The following is an 18,879-nucleotide window of genomic DNA, read 5'->3' as shown; positions in this document are numbered from 1 at the left end:
CAGTGACATCACACAATAGTTTGACATTGACCATGTTGGAAATGTTTATACCACAGAAACTGGTAAATGCTAAAACCATAGCTTTTTCTCTTGAGAGCCCAGTAAACCACTGCTATAGACTCAAAGCAGAATGAAAATATTGAATGATCGAACGCCTAATGCAGTGTTTCTCAAATTCACTTCATTCATGGTTTTACTGAATGCTTCTTGAGTCCTGGCTACATAACCACAGCAATATTTTTTCAATTATAATGTGTTAAAAAGGCTTAACAGGAATGGAATTCATGAAATAAATTGTATTCCTGGATTAAAGAAGACAATGCAATATTGTCTTATTTACTAATTATTTAAGAATAGTCAACAACTGATCCACTTTATAAATGTGTATTAAAATTATGACATGAAAATGAACATAGTGATCATTAAATATATGTACAACACTAGTTCATCATCATCTAACATTTACCAGCTGCTTCAAATGGGCACTGTCATAATTCTTTACATGGATTATCTCAATTTTTTTTTTCTTTTGAGACGGAGTCTCGTTCTGTTGCCCAGGCAGGAGTGCAGTGGCATGATCTTGGCTCACTGCAACCTCTGCCTCCCAGGTTCAAGCAATTCTCCTGCCTCAACCTCCTGAGTAGCTGGGATTATAGGCGTGTGCCACCACATCTGGCTAATTTTTGCATTTTTAGTAGAGATGGGGTTTCACCATGTGCTCATCTTGAACCCCTGACCTCAGGTGATCCACCCGCCCTGGCCTCCCAAAGTGCTGGGATTATAGGCATGAGCCACCGTGCCCGACCGAATTATCTCAATTCTTACAAAAGTCTGTGATGTAGATATGTTATCCCTCACCTTACAGATAAAAAACTGAGTCACAGTAACAGGTGTATGATACTGAGGTATCAATGTGTATATGAAAGAGGCTGGCATGTATCAGATGATCCCATAGGTAATGTCCTGGAAACCTCACATATAGCATTTATTTTTTAAAATTTGTACTGTATCTACTTATTTTAGAGGGAGTTCTCAGTATGTTGCCCAGGCAGGACTTGAGCTCCTAGGCTCAAGAAATCCTCCCACCCCAGCCTCCCAAGTAGCTGGGACTACAGGCGCATGCCAATGTGCCAGGTGAAATATACCATTTCTTAAAGACACTTTACTGATAACTACATTGTTATTATGTAATTACCATATTCTTTTCTTTCCCCACACAACATATAGGTCATTTATTTTCCTTCTAGTCCTGGGTTCAGTGCATAGATGGCTTCTCTTCACCCTTTGGGTTGACAATTTTCTGCAGGTTGCCGCTGCTGATATGATAAACCTCTCAGCATACAAGGCCCTGAGGTCCAGCACCATGGCCCTGAGCTCCCCATAGGCTGCCTCATCTTGCTGGTGAACCGAGGCCCGGTAGTCCATTACATGAGTCTCCTTGGAGGCCTTGGCCACAGCATCCCGACGTTCTGAGAAGTACTTGGAAATGGTTGTCTGGAAAGCTTCCACTTTGGTCTTGATGGCATTCACCCTCTCCAGCACCTTTTCCTGGATTGCTACCCCCAAATCATTTCCATCTTCAATCTTGCAGATCAGATGCTGGATTCATGTGATCACCAGAATGCATTTCTCTTTGAGACTCCAGACTTCTGGTTTAACCAGGGCAAGCAGGAACAGGACCTTCTCATTCCTAGAGAGAAATCCACACTTAGGAACTTCTTTCATCTCCTGCTTATCTGTTTCCATCTCATCATCCTTGGGTGGAGGGCCTGGGATGGAATGTCCAGTGGGGCCCGGAGGGAAGTCAGGTCAGCCACATTGAGGGAGTACTCTTGCAAGAGCTGATTCAGGTATATGATTTTCTGTGGCAAGAATCTATAGAGGAATTCCTCAGCCTCCTGGAAAAGATTCTGCCTGAAGATCTCCACCTGTTTACAAGCCTCCCCTCTCAGGCGCACCCCACACGGCTTGGCCATATGCTGCTTCAATTGCTAGATCTCTGGCCTCCTTATTACCATATTCTTAAATATATTTTAAATACATTTTAGAAGAAAATACTGCTGGCATCAAAACTTTCACAGAACAATATTAGAACAACATTGGCATTCTAGGGAAAACAACGTTAGCCATTGGCTTAATGGCGTTAAACTGTAATAACTTTACCAATCCTCACCCTTCTCTTTTGAGCTTTGCCTCTCAAAGGGAGGAACTTCAGCCCTCATTTGTGGTGGGTGGACATTATCAATGCTTGCCACTTTGACTCCCCAATTTCTCAGCTTCCCTGAGGCTGTCCTACCTGTGTTTGACATGTTTTACATTTATGTATTATTAGTAAGTTATTGGCAATCTGTGATTGCTCTGACTTTAAAACCTCTGTTTTTAAGTTTCTTTTGTATCTCTTTGACACAATCAGGATGCATCCTGGGGATTTCTATCTGTCACCACTTAGTATCATCTTCAATTCAGCTTTTTCATGTTCAGTATTTTGTTCAAAGCTGTAATATGACCAAAAATGAGTCTTAGGTTGAATGAAAACCTTGGAAACTTGGATGTCAGCATGTACAACATATCCTGTAGGGAGTGTAATTTCACTTTAAAAGGGATCCAACTGTGAGCAATTAGCTATAGAAAGCTGGGGGGCAGGTTTCAGGGATGAGTAACAAGTCGAACTTTACATTGCATTGGCAGGGTGTGGTACATTTTCCCACAGGTGAAAGCCACTAGCTTTTCATCTTGCATAAACATGGTTGCTCAAATTGGTTTCACTTTGGACTTCTGAATGACCCTTCTATACTGCTTCTGTCTGACTCTTCAGCCAGTTATGTACACTAAAAACCTCTCCCTCTTTAACAAATATTGCAACAAGTTTTCCAAATCCTAATGAGCCACAGTTATAATTATCCACCAGCTTTTTTTTTTTGTTTTTTGTTTTTTTTGGTTTTTTGGTTTTTTTTTTTGAAACAGAGTCTCACTCTGTCGCCCAGGCTGGAGTGCGGTGGCCAGATCTCAGCTCACTGCAAGCTCCGCCTCCCGGGTTCACGCCATTCTCCTTTCTCAGCCTCCCAAGTAGCTCGGACTACAGGTGCCCGCCACCTCGCCCGGCTAGTTTTTTGTATTTTTTAGTAGAGACAGGGTTTCACCGGGTTAGCCAGGATGGTCTCGATCTCCTGACCTTGTGATCCGCCCGTCTCGGCTTCCCAAAGTGCTGGGATTACAGGCTTGAGCCACCTGAGCCCGGCCCACCAGCTTTAATTACTGTAGAATTTCACAAGTTTCTAAACTTCAGACCAACACTGTTCAACAGAAACATAATTCGAACCACATACATAATTGAACATTTTCTAATAACCACATTAAAATATTAAAAGAGGGTCAGGTGCGGTGGCTCATGCCTGTAATCCCAGCCTTTGGGAGGCCAAGGCAGGCAGATCACTTGAAGTCAGAAGTTCAAGACCAGCCTGGCCATCATGGCAAAACCCTGTCTCTACTAAAAATACAAAAATTAGCTGGGCGTGGTGGTGCACGCCCGTAGTCCCAGCTACTCAGGAGGCTAAGGCAGGAGAATCACTCGAACCTGGGAAATGGAGGTTGCAGTGAGCCAAGATTGCGGCACTGCGCTCCAGCCTGGGCAACAGAGAGAAACTCCCTCTTAAAAAATTAAAACAGGTAAAAATAACTTTAATAATGTATTTTGTTTAATCCAATAAATCCAAATAGTTATCACTTTAATATGAAATCAATATTGAAAGTTATTAACAAAATGTTTTACATTCTTTCTTTTGTACTAAGTATGTCAAATCTTGTGTGTACTTTCGACTTATAGCATCTCAGTTTGGACTAGCCACAATAACACATGTGGCCAGTGGCTGCTCCATCGGAAAGTATAGTTGTAGACTTGTTAAAACACAGATTAATATTATCTTGGAACATCCATATATCCAACCACGCTAGTTGATGGGGTTTTTTTTGTTGTTGTTATTGTTTTGTTTTGTTTTGAGATGGAGTTTCGCTCTTGTTGCCCAGGCTGGAGTGCAATGGTGTGATCTTGGCTCACTGCAACCTCCGCCTCCCAGGTTTAAGCAATTATCCTGCCCCAGCCTCCCGAGTAGCTGGGATTATAGATGCCCACCACCACGCCTGGCTGATTTTTGTATTTTTAGTAGAGATGGGGTTTCACCATGTTGGCCAGTCTGGTTAAGACAGAGTCATGCTGTGTCACCCAGGATGGAGTGCAATGGCATGATCTCAGCTCTCTGCAACCTCTGCCTCCTGGGTTCAAGGGCTTCTCCTGCCTCAGCCTCTTGAGTAGCTGGGATTACAGGCTTGCACCACCATGCTTGGCTGATTTTTGTATTTTTAGTAGAGACAGGGTTTCACCATGTTGGTCAGGTTGATCTTGAACTCCTGACCTCCTGATCCACTTGCCTCAGCCTCCTAAAGTGCTAGGATTACAGGCGTGAGCCACTGTGCCCAGCTGATGGTCTTTTTTAAGCTAAGTTTCTGGAAGGAAGTATTAATTAAACAGCCTGGGCAACAAGAGCAAAACTCCATCTCAAAAAAACGAAACAAAACAAAACAAACAGAAAAACAAACCACTCTTGACCTGGTAGCTTTAATATCAGATCATATAATTAATAGGATGAATAATAATGAATTAATTATGGTAGAAAACAGCTTGAAACTTACTGTGTATAAATAAAAGTGAGTAAATTTATTGAAATTGTGACCCAGTGCAAAAATAGAACAACCATGTTAGGTGCCAGAATTCCCATTATTATTTATAATGAGGTAGAGTCTACCCAGGCTAGGAATCTAGGAATTCATAGAGTGGCTCTTGATTATTTTAACATTTAACAAAAAACTAATGAATACATCATGCCTGTAATCCCAGCACTTTGGGAGGTCAAGGCAGGCGGATTACCTGAGGTCAGGAGTTCGAGATAAGCCTGGCCACCATGGCAAAATCCCGTCTCTACTAGAAATACAAAAATTAGTAGGGCGTGGTGCCGTGGGCCCGTAATCACAGCTACTCGGGCTGAAGTGGGAGAATCGGTTGAACCTGGGAGGCGGAGGTTGCAGTGAGCCGAGACAAAAAAAAAAAGAAGAACACAGAATAGCTTCAGATAATCTCTAGTTCCTCTTCAAAATGGACTCAGCTTGGCCTGGGCAACATGGCAAAACCCTATCTCTACCAAAAATGCAACAAAAAATTAGCCAGGTGTGTTGGCACACACCTGTGGTCCCAGCTACTTGGGAGGCAGAGGTGGGAGGATCACTTGAGCCTGGGAGGTAGAGGTTGCAGTGAGCCAAGACTGCACCACTGTGCTCCAGCCTGGGTAACAGTAAGACCCTATCTCAAAAAATAAAACAAAACGACAACAAAAAAACCCAAAATGGACTCAGCTGGTGATGACTCAAAAGTCTGTGGATCAGTCTAAGTTCCTTTTCTGTGTCCAGCATTTTCTTATCTGGTATAGGTTAGAATGTTCTTGTCCCCATCAGCATTCACAGAGCCTTTATTTATTTCTTTTTTCACTAAATTTTCATTAAACTTTTTCACTAATTTTTTTTTCACTAAAATCTTTAAAAAAAATTTTTGTTTATTATTATACTTTAAGTTCCAGGGTACATGTGCACAACGTGCAGGTTTGTTACATGTGTATATATGTGCCATGCTGGTGTGCTCTACCCATTAACTCGTCATTTATATTAGGTATATCTCCTAATGCTATCCCTCCCCGCTCTCCCCACCCCACGACAGGCCCGGTGTGTGATGTTCCCCTTCCTGTGTCCAAGTGATCTCATTGTTCAATTCCCACCTATGAGTAAGAACATGCAGTGTTTGGTTTTCTGTTCTTGTGATAGTTTGCTGAGAATGATGGTTTCCAGCTGCATCCATGTCTCTACAAAGGACACAAACTCATCCTTTTTATGGTTGCATAGTATTCCATGGTGCATATGGGCCACATTTTCTTAATCCAGTCTGTCACTGTGGACATTTGGGTTGATTCCAAGTCTTTGCTATTGTGAATAGTGCTGCAATAAACATACGTGTGCATGTGTCTTTATAGCAGCATGATTTATAATCCTTTGGGTATACACCCAGTAATGGGATGGCTGGGTCAAATGGTATCTCTAGTTCTAGATCCTTGAGGAATCACCACACTGTTTTCCACAATGGTTGAACTAGTTTTACAGTCCCACCAACAGTGTAAAAGTATTTCTATTTCTCCACATCCTCTCCAGCATCTGTTGTTTCCTGATTTTTTAATGATTGCCATTCTAACTGGTGTGAGATGGTACCTCATTGTGGTTTTGATTTGCATCTCTCTGATGGCGAGTGATGATGAGCATTTTTTCATGTGTCTGTTGGCTGTATGAATGTCTTCTTTTGAGAAGCATCTGTTCATATCCTTTGCCCACTTTTTGATGGGGTTGTTTGCTCTTTTCTTGTAAATTTGTTTGAGTTCTTTGTAGGTTCTGGATATTAGCCCTTTGTCAGATGAGTAGATTGCAAAAATTTTCTCCCGTTCTGTAGGTTGCCTGTTCACTCTGATGGTAGTTTCTTTTGCTGTGCAGAAGCTCTTTAGTTTAATTAGATCCCATTTGTCAATTTTGACTTTTGTTGCCATTGCTTTTGGTGTTTTAGACATGAAGTCCTTGCCCATGCCTATGTCCTGAATGGTATTACCTAGGTTTTCTTCTAGGGTTTTTATGGTTTTAGGTCTAACATTTAAGTCTCTAATCCATCTTGAATTAATTTTCATATAAGGAGTAAGGAAAGCATCCAGTTTCAGCTTTCTACTTATGGCTAGCCAATTTTCCCAGCACCATTTATTAAATAGGGAATTCTTTCCCCATTTCTTGGTTTTTGTCAGGTTTGTCAAAGATCAGATGGCTGTAGATGTGTGGTATTACTTCTGAGGGCTCTGTTCTGTTCCATTGGTCTATATCTCTGTTTTTGGTACCAGTACCATGCTGTTTTAGTTACTGTAGCCTTGTAGTATAGTTTGAAGTTAAGTAGCATGATGCCTCCAGCTTTGTTCTTTTGGCTTAGGATTGTCTTGGCAATGCGGGGTCTTTTTTGGTTCCATATGAACTTTAAAGCAGTTTTTTCCAATTATGTGAAGAAAGTCATTGGTAGCTTAATGGGTATGGCATTGAATCTATAAATTACCTTGGGCAGTATGGCCATTTTCACAATATTGATTCTTCCTTTCCATGAGCATGGTATGTTCTTCCATTTGTTTGTGTTCTCTTTTATTTCACTGAGCAGTGGTTTGTAGTTCTCCTTGAAGAGGTCCTTTACATCCCTTGTAAGTTGGATTCCTAGGTATTTTACTCTCTTTGAAGCTATTGTGAATGGGAGTTCATCCCTGATTTGGCTCTCTGTTTGTCTGTTATTGGTGTATAAGAATGCTTGTGATTTTTGCACATTGATTTTGTATCCTGAGACTTTGCTGAAGTTGCTTATCAGCTTAAGGAGATTTTGGGCTGAGACAATGGGGTTTTCTAAATATACAATCATGTCATCTGCAAACAGGGACAATTTGACTTCTTTTCCTAACTGAATACCCTTGATTTCTTTCTCTTGCCTGATTGCCCTAGCCAGAACTTCCAACACTATGTTGAATAAGAGTGATGAGAGAGGGCATCCCTGTCTTGTGCCAGTTTTCAAAGGGAATGGTTCCAGTTTTTCCCCATTCAGTATGATATTGGCTGTGGGTTTGTCATAAATAGCTCTTATTATTTTGAGATACATTCCATCAATACTGAATTTATTGAGTGTTTTTAGCACGAAGGGCTGTTGAATTTTGTCAAAGGCCTTTCCTGCATCTATTGAGAAAATCATGTGGTTTTTGTCTTTGGTTCTGTTTATATGCTGGATTACGTTTATTGATTTATGTATGTTGAACCAGCCTTGCATCCCAGGGATGAAGCCCACTGGATCATGATGGATAAGCTTTTTGATGTGCTGCTGGATTCGGTTTGCCAGTATTTTATTGAGGATTTTTGCATTGATGTTCATCAGGGATATTGGTCTAAAATTCTCTTTTTTTGTTGTGTCTCTGCCAGGCTTTGGTATCAGGATGATGCTGGCCTCATAAAATGAGTTAGGGAGGATTCCCTCTTTTTCTATTGATTGGAATAGTTTCAGAAGGAAGGGTACCAGCTCCTCCTTGTACTTCTGGTAGAATTTGGCTGTGAATCCATCTGGTCCTGGACTTTTTTTGCTTGGTAGGCTATTAATTATTGCCTCAATTTCAGAGCCTGTTGTGGGTCTATTCAGGGATTCAACTTCTTCCTACTTTAGTCTTAGGAGAGTGTAAGTGTCCAGGAAATTATCCATTTCTTCTAGGTTTTCTAGGTTATTTGCGTAGAGGTGTTTATAATATTCTCTGATGGTAGTTTGTATTTCTTTGGGGTTGGTGGTGATATCACCTTTATCATTTTTTATTGCATCTATTTGATTCTTCTCTCTTTTCTTCTTTATTAGTCTTGCTAGCAATCTATCAATTTTGTTGATCTTTTCAAAAAACCAGCTCCTGGATTCATTGATTTTTTTGGAGGGTTTTTTGTGTCTCTATCTCCTTCAGTTCTGCTCTGATCTTAGTTATTTCTTGCCTTCTGCTAGCTTTTGAATGTGTTTGCTCTTGCTTCTCTAGTTCTTTTAATTGTGATGTTAGGGTGTCAATTTTAGATCTTTCCTGCTTTCTCTTATGGACATTTAGTGCTATAAATTTCCTTCTACACAGTGCTTTAAATGTGTCCCAGAGATTCTGGTATGTTGTATCTTTGTTCTCATTGGTTTCAAAGAACATCTTTATTTCTGCCTTTATTTCGTTATGTACCCAGTAGTGATTCAGGAGCAGGTTGTTCAGTTTCCATGTAGTTGAGCGGTTTTGATTGAGTTTCTTAGTCCTGAGTTCTAGTTTGATTGCACTGTGGTCTGAGAGACAGTTTGTTATAATTTCTGTTCTTTTACATTTGCTGAGGAGTGCTTTACTTCCAATTATGTGGTCAATTTTGGAATAAGTGCGATGTGGTGCTGAGAAGAATGTATATTCTGTTGATTTGGGGTGGAGAGTTCTGTAGATGTCTATTAGGTCCGCTTGGTGCAAAGTTGAGTTCAATTCCTGGATATCCTTGTTAACTTTCTGTCTCGTTGATCTGTCTAATGTTGACAGTGGGGTGTTAAAGTCTCCTGTTATTATTGTGTGGGAGTCTAAGTCTCTTTGTAAGTCTCTAAGGACTTGCTTTATGAATCTGGGTGCTCCTGTATTGGGTGCATATATATTTAGGATAGTTAGCTCTTCCTGTTGAATTGATCTCTTTATCATTATGTAATGGCCTTCTTTGTCTCTTTTGATCTTTGATGGTTTAAAGTCTGTTTTATCAGAGACTAGGATTGCAACCCCTGCTTTTTTTTGTTTTCCATTTGCGTGGTAGATCTTCTTCCATCCCTTTAGTTTCAGCCTATGTGTGTCTGTGCATGTGAGATGGGTCTCCTGAATACAGCAAACTGATGGGTCTTGACTCTTTATCCAATTTGCCAGTCTGTGTCTTTTAATTGGACCATTTAGCCCATTTACATTTAAGGTTAATATTGTTATGTGTGAACTTGATCCTGTCATTATGATATTAGCTGGTTATTTTGCTCATTAGTTGATGCAGTTTCTTCCTAGCATCGATGGTCTTTACATTTTGGCATGTTTTTGCAATGGCTGGTACCAGTTATTCCTTTCCATGTTTAGTGCTTCCTTCAGGATCTCTTGTAGGACAGGCCTGGTGGTGACAAAATCTCTCAGCATTTTCTTGTCTGTAAAGGATTTTATTTCTCTTTCACTTATGAAACTTAGTTTGGCTGGATATGAAATTCTGGGTTTAAAATTCTTTTCTTTAAGAATGTTGAATATTGGCCCCCACTCTCTTCTGGCTTGGAGAGTTTCTGCCGAGAGATCTGCTGTTAGTCTGATGGGCTTCCCTTTGTGGGTAACCTGACCTTTCTCTCTGGCTGCCCTTAACAGTTTTTCCTTCATTTCAACTTTGGTGAATCTGACAATTATGTGTCTTAGAGTTGCTCTTCTGGAGGAGTATCTTTGTGGCATTCTCTGTATTTCCTGAATTTGAATGTTGGCCTGCCTTACTAGGTTGGGGAAATTCTCCTGGATGATATCCTGAAGAGTGTTTTCCAACTTGGTTCCATTTTCCCCGTCACTTTCAGGCACACCAATCAGACATAGATTTGGTCTTTTCACATAATCCCATATTTCTTGGAGACTTTGTTCATTTCTTTTTACTCTTTTTTCTCTACATTTCTCTTCTCACTTCATTTCATTCATTTGATCTTCAATCACTGATAATCTTTCTTCCAGTTGATCGAGTCGGTTACTGAAGCTTGTGCAGTTGTCACATAGTTCTCGTGTCATGGTTTTCATCTCTATCAGTTCTTTTAAGGTCTTCTCTGCATTGATTATTCGAGTTATCCATTCATCCATTCTTTTTTCAAGGTTTTTAGTTTCTTTGCGCTGGTTACATAGTTCCTCCTTTAGCTCTGAGAAGTTTGATCGACAGAAGACTTCTTCTCTCAACTCGTCAAAGTCATTCTCCGTCCAGCTTTGTTCCGTTGCTGGTGATAAGCTACGTTCTTTTGGAGGGGGAGATGCGCTCTGATTTTTTGAACTTCCAGCTTTTCTGCACTGCTTTTTCCCCATCTTTGTGGTTTTATCTGCCTTTGGTCTTTGATGTTGGTGACGTACTGATGGGGTTTTGGTGTGGGTGTCCTTTCTGTTTGTTAGTTTTCCTTCTTACAGTCAGGACCCTCAGCTGCAGGTCTGTTGGAGTTTGCTTGAGGTCCACTCCAGACCCTGTTTGCCTGGGTATCAGCAGCGGAGGCTGCAGAAGATAGAATATTGCTGAACAGCGAGTGCTGCTGTCTGATTCTTGCTCTGGAAGCTTCATCTCAGTGTGTACCCAGCCGTGTGAGGTGTGATGTGTCAGTCTGCACCTAGTAGGGGATGTCTCCCAGCTAGGCTACTCAGGGGTCAGGGACCCACTTGAGCAGGCAGTCTGTCCGTTCTCAGATCTCAACCTCCGTGCTGGGAGAACCACTGCTCTCTTCAAAGCTGTCAGGCAGGGACTTTTACATCTGCAGAGGTTTCTGCTGCTTTTTGTTTAGCTATGCCCTGTCCCCAGAGGAGGAGTCTACAGAGGCTGGCCGGTCTCCTTGAACTGTGGTGGGCTCCACCCAATTCGAGCTTCCCAGTGGCTTTGTTTATCTACTTAAGCCTCAGCAATGGTGGGCGCCCCTCCCCCAGCCTTGCTGCTGCCTGGCAGTTAGATGTCCGACTGCTGTGCTAGCAATGAGGGAGGCCCCTTGGGTGTGGGACCCTCCAGGCCAGGTGTGGGATATAATCTCCTGGTGTGCCTGTTTGCTAAGACCCTTGGTAAAGTGCAGTATTAGGGTGGGAGTTACCCAATTTTCCAGGTGTTGTGTGTCTCAATTTCCCTTGGCTAGGAAAAGGAACTTCCTTCCCCCTTGCACTTCCCAGGTGAGGCGATGCCTCGCCCTGCTGCAGCTCTCCCTGGTGGGGCTGCACCCGCGGACCAGCATCAACTGTCCAACATGCCCTAGTGAGATGAACCCGGTACCTCAGTTGAAAATGCAGAAATCACCCGTCTTCTGTGTCGCTCACGCTGGGAGCTAGAGGCTGGAGCTGTTCCTATTCGGCCATCTTGGGCACCACTATCTTTTCACTAAAATCTTATTTTTGCCTCTTACGTCCTAGGGAATGGTAGTTTGAGCTACCATTCTGACCGTGTTAGCTGAATGCTTAGCATTTCTAGTAGCTGTGTTCTCTTTAAAGAGGAGTATTTTTCTGTCTACCTTGATAATGGGAAGGAGATTTAAAGCCCTCTTTTGTGGAAGAAAAAATGTCTTTCTTTTATAGAGTGAAATGAAATCTGATCTCTTTCATCTCTTTGGCACCATGACACTTCCTGTGTACAATCATTAAACATTTCTCACAAGGGTAGTTCAGGTCACTGATTTTAATTATCGGAGGCGCCATACTGTACAGCCTACAATAGCATTAGCATAGTAGAAGATAACGGACACGAGGGAAAGTGACAGAAATAACAGAAGTGGCTAGAAGGTACATAATATGGTGATAATAGCTATCATCAGGCATCTATTATGTGCCCAGTATAGGACTAGACATGCCTCACATATGCTACATACAATACCTTACTTAATTCTTACAACAAATATATGAGGTTGTTAGATGTGGTTTTATTTTTCCTATAAAGAAACTGAGCCTGAGAGATGGTGTTTTGAAGAAGGTTATGAGCCTATTATGAAATAGGGTTTAGCTGGAGTATGGCCCATTCTCTCTTCTCCACATCATGCTGTCTCCCAATAAAGCAAAACAAATGAAAAAGGAAATGATTTGCTGTAAACCAATTGCAAACCACAAGAAACATTGAATGAAAGGTCACAGGGTGAATTACACAGAGAGTGTTATAAACTTGGCAGGGAGAAATAAAATGTTTTATCATTTCTCTGTATGGCAGAGGGGAGGAAAAAATGGAAGGAACAGCAAAAACAATGGTTTCCTGAGGTGATCGTAAATGTGCTTCCACAGAAAATGACGTTTTAGAGGAACAGTGGAAATTGAAGAAGCAGGAAGGACTGAATATATGGAAGTGATAGACAAGAATGATTAGGAGACCAGAGAGAGAGAAAAAAGTAATTCAGGTAACCATCACAGCAGTACCTTTCAAACTTTTCTGACTGCAGTCACAGTAAGAAATGCATTTTACATAGGTACCCAGTTAACAACACTGTGTGTGTGTATGCATGTGTATGTGTGTGTGTAGTGTTATGTATCATTAAAACAAAGGTACAAAAGCAATTTAGTGAAAAGCGATAGTCTTTTACAAATGGTGCTAAAATAACTGGATATACATATACAAAAAAATTGACCTTCATATCTCTTCTTATATACAAAAATGGACTTGAAAAAGGTCACGGACCTATATGTATAAACCTAAAACTATAAAACTTCTAAAAGAAAACATAGGAGAAAATCTTTGTGATCTTGGATTAAACAAAGATTATTATTATTATTATTTTTTGAGACGGAGTCTGGCTCTGTCGCCCAGGCTGGAGTGCGGTGGCCGGATCTCAGCTCACTGCAAGCTCTGCCTCCCAGGTTCATGCCATTCTCCTGCCTCCGCCTCCCAAGTAGCTGGGACTACAGGTGCCCGCCTCGTTGCCCGGCTAGTTTTTTGTATTCTTTAGTAGAGACGGGGTTTCACCGTATTAGCCAGGATGGTCTCGATCTCCTGACCTTGTGATCCGCCCGTCTCGGCCTCCCAAAGTGCTGGAATTACAGGCTTGAGCCACCGCACCCGGCCTAAACAAAGATTATTTAGACTGGGCACAGTAGCTCATGCTTGAGGCCGGGAGTTGAGACTAACCTGGGCAACATAATGAGATCCCATCTCTACAAAAAATACTTTTTTTGACAAAATAGTTTTTAGGTATAACACCTATGGCATGATCCATTAAAGAATAAATTAATAAAGTAAACTTTATCAAAATTAAAAACTTCTGCTCTTCACAAGACAATTTCAAAAATGAAAGTATAAGCACAGATTAGAAGACAATATTTGCAAAGTACATATCTGATAAAGGACTTGTATTCAGAGCATATAAAATACTCTTGGTCTAATATCCAGCATCCATAAGGAACAGAAACAAATTTACAAGAAAAAACCAAGCAACCCCATTAAAAAGTGGGCAAGTGACAAGAATACTTTTCTAAAGAAGACATACATGTGTCCAAGAAGCATATGAAAAAAACCTCAATATCACTGATAATTAGAGAAATGCAAATCAAAACCACAATAAGATACTATCTAACACCAGTCAGAATCGCTATTATTAAAAAGTCAAAAAATAACAGATGCTAGCGAGGTTGCAGAGAAAAGGGAACACTTGTTGGTTGGAGTGTAAATCAGTTCAACCATTGTGGAAAGCAGGGTGGCACTTCCTCACAGAGCTAAAAACAGAACTGCCATTTGATGCAGCAATCCCATCACTGGGTATAAAACTAGTGGAATATAAATTAGTATATCATAAAGACACGTGCACACAAATGTTCATTGCAGCACTGCTCACAATAGCAAAGACATGGAATCAACCTAAATGCCCATTAATGATAGATTGAATAAAGAAAACATGGTGCATATACAACATGGAATACTACACAGCCATAAGGAAGAGTGAGATCATGTCTTTTGTGGGAACATGGATGGAACTGGAGGCCATTAGCCTTAGCAAACTAATGCAGGAATAGAAAACCAAATACTGAATGTTCTCACTTATAAGTGGTAGCTAAATGATGAGAACTCACAGACACAAAGAAGAGAACAACAGCCTACTTGAGGGTAGAGGATGGGAGGAGGGAGAGGAGCAGAAAAAGTAACTATTGGGTACTAGGCTTAGTACCTGGGTGACAAAATAATCTGTACAACGAACCCCCATGACATGAGTTTACCTGTACAACAAACTTGCACATGTACCCCCAAACCTAAAATAAAAGTTTTTTAAAAAGCTTAACTCTCAATAAGAAGATGAAGCAATTAAGAAATGGGCAAAATATTTGAACACTTCACTAAAGAAAATATGTGGATAGCAAATAAGCAAAAGATCCTCTACATGATTAGTCATTAGAGATTGCAAATTAAAACTGCAATGAGGCATCACTACGTACCTATTAGAATGCACCAATTAAGAAGACCAAGTGTTGGCAAAGATATGGAGAAGATAGAACTCTCATACACTGCTAGTGGGAATGTAAAAATGACACTACTGTTGAATAAATTTGGAAGTTCCTTTACAAATTTATACATCTACCATATGATCCAGCCATTGCACTTCTAGTTATTTACCCAAGATAAATGAAAACAAATGTCCATGAAAAGATTTATACACAAATGTTCATAGCAGTTTTATACAGCCCCAAATTGAAAAGAACCCCAAAGTCCGTCAACAGGTAAATGTTACATATCTGTACAATAGAATATTACTCAGCAATAAAAAGGAATAAACTATTGTTACATGTTATAATTCGGATGATCTCAAAATAATTATGCTTAGTGTAAGAAGCCAGACAAGCCGGGCCCAGTGGCTCACTCCTGTAATCCCAGCACTTTGGGAGGCCAAGTTGGGTGGATCACTTGAGACAGGAGTTTGAGACAAGCCTGGCCAAATGGTGAAACCAAATCTCTACTAAAAATACAAAATCTAGCCAGGTGTGGTGGTATGCGCCTGTCATCTCAGCTACTAGGGAGGCTGAGGCAGGAGAATGTTTGAATCCAGGAGGCGGAGGTTGCAGTGAGCGGAGATTGCGCCACTGCACTCCAGCCTGGGCAACCAAGCAAGACTCTCTCTCAAAAAAAAAAAAAAAAGAAGCCAGACAAAAGAGGGTGCTTACTGTATTATTTGATGCCATTTAGATCAAATTCTAGAAACCGTAAACTAATCTACAGTAACAGAAAGCAGAAAAGTGATTGCCTGGGTATGGGAAAAATGACAGATATGTTCTTGATCTTAACTGTAGTGAGAATCCATGGATAGGGCTGCTCGATTTCGCAAATAAAAACATAGAGTGGCCAGTAAAATTTGAATTTCAGATGAATAAATTTTTTAGTATAAGTATGTACCATGTAAATGTTTGGGACATACTTATACTAAAAATGATTCATTGTTTATCTGAAATCCAAATTTAACTGGGAATTCTGTACTTTAAATCTGATGACCCTGTTCATGTGTGTACATATATGTAAAAATGTACAGATGTATGCTTCAAATATGTGCAATTTATTGTATGTCAATTACATCTCAATACAGCTGGCTTAAAAAAAAAAAAAAAGAAAGACATTGAAGTTAACCAAGGAAGATGAAATGACTTTCCCAAGTTCTCTATGCCAATGGCAGCAAGGTCAAAACCAAAATCTTAATTGCCATTTTTCCCTGTTCAAGTGCTCTTTCTATTATACCAAGTAGGTTCTTAAAAAAAAAAAAAAAATGTTTATTTACAGGGATGGGAAAATAAATCCTCAGAGTAAGAATATTCAGATAAATAAATTTAATTTGTAAATCTTTACCCTCATGTGGCTTTACCCACCTACTATTTCACCTGTTTATAAATTCATTTTACAAGCTAAGTGCTGCAGCATAGTGAAAACCGTTTTTGGAATGAAGAGTCACTTTATTTCAGTCTTCTCCATGATCAGGAAGCACAGCCAATTCCCTGGGTGTCTTAAAGTAGAGAAGGGCAAAGGTTTTACAAAAGAGATAGCAAAAAAATGTAAAGATTATCTATCTGTTGATTATGGCTTACTTGCTTTCCACAATTAAATATTTCTCAATAATCCAGATAGCAGGTTCACATGTTTTTCTTACAGCATACTTTTAGCTATTTTCCTTTTATTATGTATTTACAAGGTTGAGAAATACCACTTACTGGTCTAAATTACCCTGGCCTAAATTGAAGTCACTTACTGCCATCGAGAAATAGACAAGCCCTTCCTAATGTACTGTTTATCTAGGGAATTGCCACATTTCATCCAGGCTAAAAGTGTCATTTTCATAAATTACATTTAACTTGTCTATAATTGTGATGCTCTTTGCTATCAATGCCTACACTTAAAGTGGTAAATTTCTTTTCTCTTTTTGAAGCAAAGCCAGTATTAAGTCAATGGTACTTTTTTTTTTTTTTTTTTTTTAGACAGGGTCTCACTCTGTCTCCCAGACTAGAGTGCAGTGGCACGATCTTGGCTCACTGCAGGCTCAAATTCCTGACCTCCTGGGCTCAAGCAATCCTCCAGCCTCAGCCTCTCAAGTAGCTGGGACCACAGGTGGTTGCCACCATGCCCAATTAATTTTTTAATTTTTTTGTAGAGACAGGGTCTCACTATGTTTCCCAGGCTGGTCTTGAACTCCTGGACTCGAGTGATCCTCCTGTCTTGGCCTTCCAAAGTAGTCATGAGCCACCACGCCTGGCCTTAATGGTACATATGTTTTACAACCCATATTATTATAGAGTGGAGGATTGAGAGCACTATTTCCACCCCGTCCAGTGTTGGTTGTGCTCTGTGGATTACATCATAATTACCATCATTACTCAGAGCAATAAAACAGCAATGCATACCTCTCAGCTCTTTCCAGTGTGGGTAAAACCAGGGTGATTCTTACCTAATGTTATTTCCAATCTATCTGTATGATTTACTGTCTTCCCCACTTTTCTATTTTTTTATTGTGCTGGCAAATCTAATTTATATTCACATCTTCTCACTGGTCATTTATACAACTCTAATAATGAGAAAACCAATTAACACAAAGGCAGAAATGATATGGGGCCAAACTGACACCGGCAATGTAGAGTCAAGCAAGACTCTCCATTGGGACCTCTTATTGTACAAATAAAAAGTACGCTCTTTTATGAATCTACAGAATAGTCCGTTTAAATGAAATACTTATTTTTGCAGTTATGTAATCAATTAAGTCTAATAAATAGAGAAGCTTCATTCATATCTAAAATATGCAAGAAGGAGGTGTAAGATAAAAGACAAATATGAAAACTGCTGTAGATCAGGATTTAGTAAACCATGCCTTGGTTTACTAAATCTGGCTTGCCACCTTTTTTTATGCAGCTAAAAGTGGGCTTTCACTTTGTAAGTGGTTGAAAAAAATTAAAAGAAAAATCCCAACCCATAAAAACTACATAAAATTCTAATTTCAGTGTCCATAAATTATGTTTTATTAGAACACAGCCACACTTACTGGTTTACATATTGTCTACTGCAATGATAGGGTTGAGGAGTTGTGATAGAGATTGTATGTATGACCTGTAGGCCTAAAACATTTAGTATCTGGCCTTTAAAAAAAAAATGTGCTGACCTCTGCTCTAGATCAAAGAGTTTGATTATGGAGGCCAGGCACAGTGGCTCATGTCAGTAATCCCAGCACTTTGGGAGGCCGATGTGGGAGGATCACTTGAGGCCAGGAGTTTGACACCAGCCTGGGTAACATAGTAAGTCCTCCATATCTACCAAAAAAATTAAAAAATTAGCCAAGTGTGGAGGCCCATGCCTGTAATCACAACTACTTGGGAGGCTGAGGTGGGAGAATTATTTGAGCCCAGGAGTTCAAGGCTGCAGTGAGTCAGGATTGTGCCACTGCACTCCAGCCAGGGCAACAGAGTGAGACCCTGTCTCTAAACAATAACAACAGCAATTAAAGAGCTTGAATATGGAAGAATACCAATAATTGCCCTATCCCTTGCATTTTGTGAGGATAGCTTCTGACTGAGCCCCTGGCTTGCCTCCATTTCTTGGCATTGCTTTAGTATAAACCCATATCCTTGGCTGGGTGTGGTGGCTCACACCTGTAATCCCAGCACTTTCGAGGCGGGCAGATCACCTGAGGTCAGGAGCTTGAGACCAGCCTGACCAACATAGTGAAACCCTGTCTCTATTAAAATTACAAAATTAGCTGGGCGTGGTGGTGCATGCCTATAATCCCAGCTACTTCGGAGGCCGAAGCATGAGAATTGCTGGAGCCCAGGAGGCAGAGGTTGTAATGAGCTGAGATTGTGCCATTGCACTCCAGCCTGGGCAACAAGAGCGAAGTTTCATCTCAAAACAAAACAAAGCAAAACAAAACAAAAGCCATATCCACAAGTACCATAGTACAAACACCAAACTAATTATGATTTAGCTAGAAAGGAAGACCAAAGAGGAGAAAAGAAGTAACTTCAAATAATTTCATGTGGTCTTAAAAGTAAATCGCACACCAGCAGTAAAAAG

The 18,879-nt window shown here is 40.4% G+C and overlaps 1 protein-coding gene and 1 pseudogene across 2 annotated transcripts in view; one reads left to right on the top strand and one right to left on the bottom strand.

Annotated features, from left to right (window-relative positions):
• Positions 1-18,879, top strand: part of C2H4orf45 (chromosome 2 C4orf45 homolog) — a 130,669-nt gene that overhangs the window by 26,274 nt on the left and 85,516 nt on the right. The gene's annotated exons all lie outside the window — the stretch shown is intronic.
• On the bottom strand, positions 1,256-1,976 carry LOC104677988 (annotated as a pseudogene). Its single transcript, XR_004053569.1, has one exon. The product of XR_004053569.1 is annotated as a proteasome activator complex subunit 2 pseudogene (transcript).

The sequence above is a fragment of the Rhinopithecus roxellana genome, chromosome 2 (genome assembly GCF_007565055.1).
Source record: "Rhinopithecus roxellana isolate Shanxi Qingling chromosome 2, ASM756505v1, whole genome shotgun sequence".
Taxonomy (NCBI): Eukaryota; Metazoa; Chordata; class Mammalia; order Primates; family Cercopithecidae; genus Rhinopithecus; species Rhinopithecus roxellana.
The sequence above is the reverse complement of the archived record's forward strand: the minus strand, read 5'-3'. Positions and strand labels throughout refer to the sequence as shown.